The sequence below is a fragment of the Macaca fascicularis genome, chromosome 7, assembly GCF_037993035.2.
Source record: "Macaca fascicularis isolate 582-1 chromosome 7, T2T-MFA8v1.1".
NCBI classification, from domain to species: domain Eukaryota; kingdom Metazoa; phylum Chordata; class Mammalia; order Primates; family Cercopithecidae; genus Macaca; species Macaca fascicularis.
In genome coordinates, this window is record NC_088381.1 from 72,078,514 (window position 1) to 72,090,524 (window position 12,011).

The 12,011-nt window shown below is 40.7% G+C and overlaps 1 long non-coding RNA gene across 1 annotated transcript; it reads right to left on the reverse strand.

Annotated features, from left to right (window-relative positions):
* Window positions 1-335: 335 nt before the first annotated feature.
* LOC135971647 (uncharacterized) lies at window positions 336-5,850 on the reverse strand. Its single transcript, XR_010587895.1, has 3 exons — window positions 5,776-5,850; window positions 1,930-1,997; window positions 336-430 (listed from the first exon to the last, which is right to left on the reverse strand). It is a non-coding gene; the product is annotated as an uncharacterized lncRNA (long non-coding RNA).
* Between the last annotated feature and the right edge of the window lie 6,161 nt (window positions 5,851-12,011).

Genomic DNA, 12,011 nt, shown 5'->3' on the forward strand with positions numbered 1-12,011 from the left:
ATATTAACTCACTTAATTTTCAGAACAGTTCTATGAAGGAGATGCTATTACTCTCTCCATTGTAAAGCCAAGGGAATAAGGAACTCATCCAAGGTTGCACAGTGATAGGGACTATATCGTGATGAGGTGCAGGAACTCATCCAAGGTTGCACATGAAACAAGTGATGGCCTCGAGGTTCCAATGCACAAGGCCATGCCACAGCAGTGCTCTCAGTCACTTGCAAGGAAAGGCAGGGTCCAGGCACTCACACTAGGGAAGCTAGCTTAGTACATTTGTGCTGCTATAACAAAATACTAAAAACTAGGCAATTTAAATCATGGAAATTTATTTCTCACAGCTCTTGGAAGTCTGGGAAGTCCAAGATCAAGATACTGCCAAATTCAGTGTCTACAGAAGGTTGGCTCTCTCTGCTTTCATGGTGCCTTGTTGCTGCATTTTTCACATGGTGGAAGGAGAGACAGAAAACGAGATAAATGCTGTGTCTTCACACGGCAGAAGAGGTGGGGGGCTGAATTTGTCCCCTCAAGCCCTTTGATAAGGCACTAATCTACGAAGGGGGAGTCCTCAAGACCTAATCACTTCCTAAAGACCCCACCTCTTAATACTGTTGCATTAGGGATGAAGTTTCAACATAAATTTGAGAGTGGTCATAAACATTCAAACCATGACAACAGCTATCTCTATTTTTCTCCATTCTCAGGTCTTGCTTTATGTTGGATCATCCCCATTCTCAAGCAGGCAGTCCTTGTGCAGGGCACTGGGTGGTCCAGCATAACGCCTTTGTATATGATTGCATATAGAAGCAAAGGGCTCCTCTCCCTCAGTTGTCCTAACAAGAGCTGAGGAATTGGCTCTGATTGCACTGACCTGTGCTTCCGTTTCTCCCTGGACCAATCATTGCAACGGACTCCAGAGGATTGAAACTGCCTTTGCAGAATTATGACTGAAACAGTGAAAGAGATCTAACCTAACTGACTCCATCTTGCTTCTAACCTTTAAGCTTTGTTCATTCTGAGGCACAGGCTGAACTAACTTTGGGAGGAACTTACAGTTTAAAATGAAGACAATAACAGCCTTTGCCCAAAATAAACCTACTTCTTGCCTGGGGACGAGATTGCCTTTGTAGGACTAACATTAGCCAAAAGATTAGAAATTATGGTTTAGGAGTCATGCAGCTGGAGGTTACAAGATTCTGACCCTCGCTAAACTGCTCCTAAGATCAGTGCTTGAGATATTTTGCAGGCCTTGCACTCGATAGATCAGCTGGCACCAGCCAGATTGATAAATCAGCTCATCTGATCTTGTGGCCCCCGACTCAGGAACTGACTCAGCACTAGAGGACAGCTTCAACTTCCCATGATTTCATCTCCTACCTAACCAATCAGCACTTCTGGCTCACTGGCTCCCCACTACCCACCAAGTTGTCCTTAAAAACTCTGATCTCCCAGTGCTCAGGGAGACTGATTTGAGTAATAATAAAACTCCAGTCCCCTGCACAACTGGCTCTGCATGAATTACTCTTTCTCTGTTGTTGTAGGCAAGGTGAACCCACTGGGCAGTTGCAGATTAAACATGTCATTTGGCCAGGCTGTACCACATGACCACAGGGGCCCACAGGCCCCAAGGGTCTGGAGGGGGCTTTCTCCTGAGTGATATAAGCCAAAGGAGGAGGAAGGCTGGCTAGGCAATAAATAGCCATGCTACATGCTAGGCCCTGTTTCAAAAGCTTTCTAGATATACAATCACTGACTCATCACAATATTTCTATGACATACTGTCTATACTCTATTTTTCAAACAAGGAAATGGAAGCAGTAGGAGACAAAGTAGCTTGTCCAGGGACACCACATAAGTAGTGAATGGCAGAACCTTCATCGGACTCTGGGCTGCCTGGCTCTGGGAGTCTATGCACTTAGCAGTTAGACCAACCTGCCACTGATGCTTTTGTCAGTTCTCAGTTGAAGATACTCCTCACCGTATCGGCCACGTTCAGCTTCCTTCAAACATAAGTAGACAAAAAGACTTACCCAAGCTATCCCATCTGGGAGTTTCTCCAAATAACAGTTGCCTTCTTTCTTTACTGGCCAACAATATTGCAAATACCACAGAAGAGGATGCCCAGATTCTAGCAACTGAAAACACAGGGCACTCGATTAAATTTCAACTTCAGATAAACAATTTTTTGTTTGTTTAGTATAAGTATAATCCATGCAATATTTTATTTGGCAACTCTACCTCAGAGTGAGATTTATACCTAAGGTGCCTAACTGTACCAGTTTGCCCAGGACTGAGTGAGTTCCCAGCACATGAAAGTCTCAGCCGAACCAGAACCAGCTGGTCACTCTGCATCTATCCTAATAGTCTACTCACAGATTTCAAATTGGCAGCACTCCAACATCGTCTAAAGCCAACCTCTCTTGTAGTCAGTTGTTTTCTGTGATCACACTCTTAACCCTAGGGATCATCCACACCTACAATTCACATGGGTCTCTGCCTTCCACTTCCAGTGTGCAGGACAGAACTCTGATCTCCCTCAGTCAACAGTTAAACAGTCAGTGAACCAAACATTGATTCATTTACACTGGGCCTTTCTGAGCTAAGTTGGTTCCTGCCTTGGGTGAACATGGTCCAATATGAATCAGGCTTTGGGCTCTAGAATCCTTTTACCACTACCCTTCTGTTCCTGAAGCCGTTTTTGTTGTTGTTGTTGTTTTTTGTTTGTTTGTTTGTTTTTTGATACAGAGTCTTGCTCTGTCGCCCAGGCTGGAGTGCAGTGGTACGATCTCGGCTCACTGCAACCTCTGCCCCCCAGGTTCAAGCAACTCTCCTGCCTCAGCCTCTTGAGTAGCTGTGATTACAGGTATGTGTCACCACACCCGGCTAATTTTTGTATTTTTAGCAGAGACAGGTTTTACCATGTTGGCCAGGCTGGTCTCGAACTCCTGACCTCAGGTGATCCACCTGCCTTGGCCTCCCAAAGCACTGGGAGGCATGAGCCACCACACCCGGCCCCTTGAACTTTTAACTAGAACTGCTTCTTTTCCTAAACTCGGCTCCTGTAAGCCACAACACAGTAAGTAGATGTGTCCCTTCACACATATTTGCATAATCTGGCATTTCCCCCACTCTGACAGCAGGTCTGTGGTTTGAATGTCCATCTCCTCTAAAACTCATGTAGAAATTCAATCGCCAATAATAGTATTAAGAGGTGGGACCTTTAAGAGGTGATCAGGCTATAAGGGCTCCACCCTCATGGATGGAATTGGTGCTGTTATAAAATGGTGAGTTAATTCCCTCTTCCTCTCTCTGTCACCACCTTGTCTTCTGCTGGCTGATAAAGCAGCAAGATGACCTCCCAAGGTGCCAGTACCTTGATATTGGACTTCCCAGCCTCCAGAGCTATGAGCCAATAAATTTCTGTTTGTTATAATTTACCCAGTCTCAGATATTCCCATGATACCATCACAAAATGGGCTAAGACAAGTAGAAACCTTGTCTGTCTTCTGGTCACTCTTCTCTCCAAAGCTTAGAATTGTCCCTGCCATGGAATAATAGCAGTGTGTTAAAAGATTAAAAACACAGACTCTGTTCCAATAGCCAGAATTGTCTGGGCTCAAATCCCAACTCTTCCTCTTACTAGCTACGTAATTCTGGACAATAACTTCCCCTTTCTGTGGCTGTGTTTCCCCATTTGTAAATTTATATACAAGAGTACCTCTTTCATAGGGCTGTTTTAAGAACTGAATCAATCTGTATAAAGCATTCAGAATTAGGTATTTAATTAAACTTAGATGAATAAAATATTTGAGTTCCTCCTGTAAGCCAGGTAATGCAGGTGTTGAGGATAATATATATATATATACATAATCTTTGTCCCCAAGAAACTGAGTCTGATGGGGACTGAGGTGGGTACATAGACACAGACTAAGTATCTTAAAAGAATTATGTACTTGGTTCTAGAGTAAGGCACAAGAATTACCCATATTTGTCCAGGAGAGTGAAAGAAGGCTTCAGAGTGTAGGATAAGTGAGAGATGAGTCTTAAAGGAATAGAAGGAACTTACAAGGATTTCACAAACTAAAGACCAACTCTAGACTGGACCAAGCACTTCAAGGGCATGAGCCAGCTCAGTTCAGGAAAATTTTGAGGCTAGGGAAAGGGGTATAGTTAAGCATATTTAAGGAAATGAGGAATGATCCAGTTCAGTTGGGATACCACCTCTATGCTACCTTGGTAACTGGCATTTGCTCCCCCCTTTAGGCTCTGTATTTAAGGAAATGTGACAACATAAGGGGATCGAGCCATATGAGTTTGGACAACCAGGCAGCGATGATGACGTAGGATTGACAAGCTCCAACGGATAGACCCTGTCTTGGGAGAAGTTTAGTAGAGATGTGCATGGAATTTGAAATCAGACAAACTCAGGTCTTGTTGCATGAGGCAAATTACTTCTCTCTGATTCCCTGAATCATCATCTCTAAGATGGTTTTATCATATGGATTGCTAACTTTGAGGATTACCAAATACCAGATGCTGAATAAGCAGTTAATAAATGAAAGTTATTATAATCCATAATTACTCATCTCTTCTTCCTGATGTCACTTAATATGTTCTAAAGATATATAATAAAGATTGACAGCTGTTTTTTATATTGCAAATGAATCCAGTTCTGTTGATTACTATGTATCTTCTGTGCACCTTTTCCCCATCTGTAAAATGGGGAAAATAAGGGTGCCATTCCCATGGGATTATTTTGTAAATTAACGATGATGAATACACATGAAACACATAAAGTGATAAGTGATTAATGTATGTAAGCTGCTTAAAAAGATAATGATTGATATTATTGTAGAGACTTAAGATTGCAAAGACGTCACTGAAGATGGGACAAAGGTGTAAACAGGCACCAGAGGGAAAAAGCTAGGGATGCCTATCAATGGCACGACTGGTCTTCTCAGAGAGGGTAATAGCCAGAGACAACCTTGGACCAGCTTTCAGTAAGCCTTACACAGAAGCTGAGGACCAAGATTGGAGGCCTACCGCTCCCCTCATGAACCCCAAGGCCTCTGAGAGAGACAAGGTTATCTGCTGTCTCTTGATGGCAGGGAAATGAGGGTGACATGCTGCAAGTCCTTAGCACTGACATCTAGACTTCGAGGAATTATAACCCTAAAGGATGTTGTCAAACAGACTCATCAATTCCACCCCCAGCTGGGAATACATTGTGTTCACAATAGAGACAGCTGCAAACACCAAAACACCCGGATTGAGATGACAAATTTTGTTTCTTGCTGTTTTTTTTTTTTTCTTTTTTTTGCTAAGAGGAGAGGGAATTGTTTTCAGAGCCTGAACCTAGCCTCTCCATTTTGTAAATTGTTGGCTTCTCTTATCCCACTCCAGCCAGTGTTTCTAACAAGAACCCAGCAATCTTCAGGATTCTCCACAGTGACTAACTCTTATCCTCTCCTTCCCCCGCTCCTCCCTGCCCTTCTGGGATCCATCTAGTTAGCAGAGCAACAGTTCTCACCCCTCCAATGAGCAGGAAAATGTAGCATACTATAAAGAGCATAGAATTTCCAGTTATGAAGCCCTCAGTATGAATTTCAAATTTGCCAACAACTAGCTATGTGACTCTACAAGACAGTTATCCTCTTCAAGCCTCAATTTTCTTGTCTGTAAAATGTGAATGATAATAATTCTGATTCCAGTAATTATTGTTGTATAACAAACTATCTTCAGCTTAGTGACATTATACAATCATTTGATTATACTCACGGATTTTGAAGATCAGTAATTTGGAAAAGGGAGAGTAGGCAGCTGGTCTCTGTCTTTGGTGCCTGGGGCCTCACCTGGGAAGATCAAAGTTTAAACATGAGTTGATAAATGAAATATGGAATTGCCTACAGGCTCTTTACTCAGATACCTAAAGCCGAGATTAGGAGGACTCAAAGTTTAGGGCTACTGGTGAGAGCACCAACACATAGCTTCTCCAGGCTGCTTAGCGTCCTCACAACATTGTGACTCAGAGTAGTTAAACATCTTATATGGAGGCTCAGAGCTCCAAAGGTGATTGTCCTCACAGTTGAGATATGAGCTGCAGCACAGTGGAAGTCATTCTTTGTCAGCTCTGATGTATCTGTTGGCTGTAAAGAGCCACAAGCCTGCCCAGATTCAAAGGGAGGGAAATTAGTCTTTACTTTTGATGAAGGAATGCAAAGCTCTAAAACACATGAGAAAGATGATATTGTTTCAGTCATCACTAGAAAATAGATTTTACATATTCCCCTATAGAATATCCATGAAGTGGAAGATATTGCATGTAGACAAGCTTGGCAAGTGATAGATGTTCATTAACCTGCTCCGTCCTCCTCAAGTTAAGTTGAAGTGCCAAAATACTTCCTTGGTAATTTGGACAGCAGCCCTTTAGAAAGCTTTTATAGTCAAGTTTCTCCTCTCCCTACAAATCAGAGAATCCTTAGGTCATTCCACATATCTGGAACTAAACTGGATCTATAATACATTTGCTTTCAAATAATAATAATAAATTGAGAACAGCCTGCTAAATGTCAGGCCCTATTCTAATACAACACTTGATCTCGTTTTCTTTTACCCACAACCTTTAAATGTGAGTAGTATTATCTCCATCTTATAGATGAGTAAACTAAACTTCAGAAAGCATAAGTGATTGCTCAATGCTACACAGTAAGTCAGATCCAGAACCCATATGCTAGGCTAGTCTTGTGAACCTAACACCAGAACCCTTACTCTGCCATTCTACCATGCTGGTGTGCTCAGTAGTCACCTCTTCCTGGATAGGATGTGGTCTCTTTGGTTATGTGCCAGCAAATATTTAACAACCATGTAGAAGTATGTATGTGTATATGCATGTATGTATACATGTAAATGCAATCATTATAAATTTTACATATATAAAAGATATAGAGCAGACCAAGTGTGGTGGCTCATGCCTGTAACCTCAACAGTTAGGGAGGCCAAGGCAGGTCAATCACCTGAGGTAAGGAATTCAAGACCAGCCTGACCCACATGGTGAAACCCCGTCTCTACTAAAAATACAAAAACTAGCCAGGCATAGTGGTTAGTGCCTATAATCCCCGATACTCCGGAGGCTGAGACAGGAGAATTGCTCAAACCCGGGAGGCAGAGGTTGCAGAGATCATGCCATTGCACTCTAGCCTGGGTGACAGAGCTACACTCTGTCTCAAAAATAATTATAAAAATTAAAAGATATAGAGCACATAATTTACACATAAATTATACTATTCTTTATTGAAATATACACTAGTCTTTACTGACATTTCTACATAGCCAACTGATTATTACAGAATGCTTGTCTCTATCTTTGCTTACCTCTGATATTCATAGCTACCCTGTGGTTTCTATTGATAAATGAGTGTAATTCCAGTATAAATTTTGTTAGATATTTTCTGTTTATATCAATAAGTAAGATGGAAATGAAACAACAAAGACATGTAGGAGCAGCATGCACTCAACAAGGACATGGCTGACTTCTTGGCTGAATCAAATAATAGTTTTCACATAATAGAAAAATAGTTCAATTTTTTTTGTGTGCCATTCACAATGTAACACCTACAGGTATGACAAACGTTTGAGTTCAATCCGCATTATTAAGATTTTTTCCAATACTTTCTTAAGTTTAGATATACAATCTACAAAACAGTAAGTCAAGCCCTGACTTGTAGCATTTGCTGGTTTGCATGGCGTAAATACTCCCATGATGGACAATTTCAAGCTACCAATGTGACATCATTGAATATGCCTGTCTACCTTATAGATACAACAGACATAAATAACCATGAGAGAACAATTATTAGTAAGATGTAGTTAAATAATTAGGAAGCAGCAAGTTTTGAGTATTTCTTATGTTTGTTTACAATATAATGATTCAATTATGATTATATAAACATTAATGGCTATATTTAGTAAACACCTTGAAAAATTCCTGAAAATTGAACATCAGCTTTCACAAACTGGTATGAGCCAGATCCAGCACACTATTAGTCTCTTCCATCTCCATTTGACCTCCAGTCTAGTCACAATTGACTATGTCCTGATAATAAATCCCTTCTCCCTTGCTGTCTGCCTTTACTCCCAGCATACTCTGGGGCAGATGTCAATATTGTGTATTATAAAGTAACGTAAATACTGCCATGTCCATTACTTAGAACTACTTGCTCTACTTCTCAGAGTTACAATGAATTTTCCTTCTTTCCAATTTAAACTTGAGGGGATTTCCCAGCTCTATCTTTTTATCTCTTGTCAGCCAGGGCACCATTTATGGTGAAGCCTGTTTGGTTTCTTCCAGTTTTGCCAGTGATGGAAGTCACATCCAAGTGGTTTGCTCCACTGATGTAAAGGTATGCACTGGCCTTAGCTATACTTTGAGGTGCTCTCAGATGCAAGTTGTTCCATTTTATTTCCATGCTGTAACTCATTAAAACTGTGTTTCACTCCAGCATTCTGCTCATTACAATGGACAGAGAGAGTTTTGCTTCTGGGAAGCACAGTTATAATGAGGACAGAGTGTTCAGCACAAAAACAGCTCCTAATAGCTCATTAGGAAAATTGACTAGTTAGGCAGAACTGTCATTCCTTCACTTTGACTAAATTTCTGAAAGGCTTTCCTTCTTCAAGGGCCAGAGACACCGATGATCCAACTGAGTCCCAACCAGGGCTGGATGGGCTGGACAGGAGCTCTGGATTCATCCTAGAAATGCATCAGAGTTCCCAGGTGAGTAGACCCTCAATGTGGTTGACATTTGTCCTGAGGATAGACCATGGCTTCCTGTGTGAGTGTGTGGGCACCTGTGTGTTTGCTTGTACTGGAGTGGGGAAAAGAGATGAAAAGAAAGGAGAGAGTCATGGGGGAGTAACTGTCCTCTGCTCCACTGCTTGGAACAAGATTTTATTAGTTGGCTAAGGATCTTGAAATGTCCAGTCCTTTTCTTGGAAGTTCCTCCAATCTTTGCTTTATAAGCATTTCCTCAGATCCTGATTAAAGATAGTCTAATTTTTGGCTTCTTATCTCAATGAAAAGCATCATTATTATTACAATAATTAAGACCATAATTTCCCTAAATCACTGGAAAATCGACAACCTACCAGCTCAGAAACACACAGATTGAAGCAAGCATGCATTTTGTCAGCCAATTTGTGTCACCAAGTTGCAATCATTTATAATATGACTTTACCTGTGTTTTTCAAGCACTATTCACATATTTTCAGAGCAGTAAATTATTTCTTCAAACAACATCTTACAGGAAGTCCAACCAATCAAACTCATCAAACTGGAGCTACTTGGGTTGAGATGAGGTGTAGGGCCTGGGGTTTTAACCACTCAGATTTTCCTGCTGAGGTCCCCTGGGGCAGTTTCCAGGCACCCCCTTTGAAGTTCTGTGGGTCATAGATTGAAAGCACTGCCATACGTCAGAGGCCTGAATAATGCACATACTCTGTGACTCAGCAATCCCGTTTCCAGGACTATAATCTAATACAATAATCAAACAGTAGCCAAAGAAGCTTTCCCAAGGATGTTCATCTCATCTTTGTCTAACTAAATGTTTTGAAAATTTTATAAGGCTAACTAAATGTTTCATAAGACTAGAATTGGTTAAACAAATTATAGTATGTATATATAAAACAGAATAATAAGCTTCTATTCAAAATGATGTAAATTTATGTTGATGACAACTGGAAAATATCCTTTCATGCTGGAGAGCAGGAAAAACAGATCACGGATTATGCAACATTATGACATCATTTGTGTAAAATATTACATATAGTTATATATGCACGAAAGGATGTGCATCAAAATGTCATTTTCTAGGATTGAGGATGTTTTATTGATTTAATTTTTCAATTTCTGGGTTTTTTAATTATTTATTATAAGCCTGTATTGTTTCACCAAAAATAAAAGAGAAAAATTTACATACAAGTAAGAAGGAAAAGAACTCCTGCTTTTCATTACCATTAGAACAGCATTTTACCTGCTCTTCCTCAATCTGTATAGAGGTTACCAAAATTTTTTCAAACCAAATATAATCAAGTGACATTTTCTCTTTCCTAGAAGAACATTGCTGTTTGAGGCATCTGACAGCAAAGGCCTGTTCACCTCACAGGACCTGGAAAGCCAGCACCTTTCCCCCATGTCTCTGAGCTATTCAACAGCAAAATGCTTGTGCCTGTATGTGTGTGCTGGGGTGGGGGCTGAAGGGAGAGGTGGCAGGGGTCTGCTTGGGCCTTATTTATCCCACTGTAGGCTGGTGATCTGACTTACTTGCACATTATCTGCTTTGGGGATCAAATGAAGCCATAACAACAAAAATTTTAATCTATTGGCATTTAACATGCTATAAAGTTCTTCTCAAGTAACCCGAGGTGTGTGTGGCATCTTCCTTGTGCCTGCATAGCATCTTCCTATCTATGCTTCAGCCAGTAGGGCACTACTCCCCCACTTCTGTAAGGTCTGACTTTCATATCAGGCTCCACATCTACCTGAAACTGGCACCTCTCCCTGGAGTTTTTAAGGTATCAGAAGTACACAGTATTTGGCTCTGAACTAAAGTGAAAAGTGTTGCATTTTGTCTGTCGCATCAGGCACAAAGTGTACCTGGGCAGTGAAGCTCATGACCCATGTTCCCATAATTTATAGAACCTCATCAATACCATTCCCTTTGCTTCCACCTGCACCCATTCCAACAAGGCTCAGACGCCAGCATGGACACAGGCTGGGGGCAGATGACAGATATCCTCCAGGATCCCCTCCAGGAGCCTGCTCACCATCTTCCTCCAACATGGCTCCTCCCTTGCAGGCAAATAAATGGCCACATTAAGTCAAGCACAGACAAGTAGGGTGTCAAGCATCTATCTTCATTCTCTTCTGCTCTCTTCAGGATCTTTTTGGGTTACAGAAAACAGAAGTATAATAATAACATAGACAAGTAATATAGAATAGTATAATAAGTCCAAGTATAATAGTAATATAGACACCATATTGAATGTCTGTATGTGATTTATGGAGCTCTTCCTCTTATCTTTCTGCTTACCAGTGGCCCTGCCTGAAGAGACAGCAATGAGGAGGAGGACTTCAACATATATTAAGGGTTTACCATAGCTCAGCATTGCACCAGATGTGAGCCATCTCATTTCCCACCTTGCAGCTTCCTGCTCGTTTAACAGATGAGCAAGCAAGCTTGGAGATTCTTAAGTGACTAAACAGACCTGAACTTTGGCCTGTTTGACCCCAGCAATGGGAGGATACTCCAGTGTGTCTGCCAGGAGGCTAGGAACCTGGAGTCCCCACGTCCTAGCCTAACTCCTCAGTAAAGTCTCCCTAACTAGCACAACAGCATTCAAGCATCTCTGCCTCTCCCAAACATCTCCGATTATCAATCAATTCAGTGAGTTCCCTTGAGACATCTCATCTAGACCAGCCTTGAACTATCACTCAAATGATTTATAATTATTTTTCAAGAGCTTAAGACTGCGGCTCCTCGCAAGCACTAGCTCTGAATGGCTTGTTCATCTTCATATCTCCCATCACCACCAAACAGGTCCCCAAGGTATGTTTGTCAGTTTCACTTAATTTTCTGGATATAAACTGAAAAATATCAAATGGATTAACGTTAAAGGCTGTTACTTTTTCTATTATACAACAGAATCATCTTACTGTAAAATCAGCCCAAGAGATCCTTTTGGAAATTTTTTTTACAAAATGTCTTTGGGGTATAAAATAGTTCTGCCTATATCCAACAAAGCATATTAAGATGATATAGGTGAAATAATTTTATAAATTATAGAACATTATAGAAATTAAGCCATTATTTTTACTATTTTGGTAATATTTTCTTACATATTTAATACCATTATTCAGTATATATTATTTTAGTATTTAAAATAGTTTAATATTTGGTATTTTATTGTACATCGTAGTAATAATTACTAGTTTATTTACTACTACTATAACCAACAGC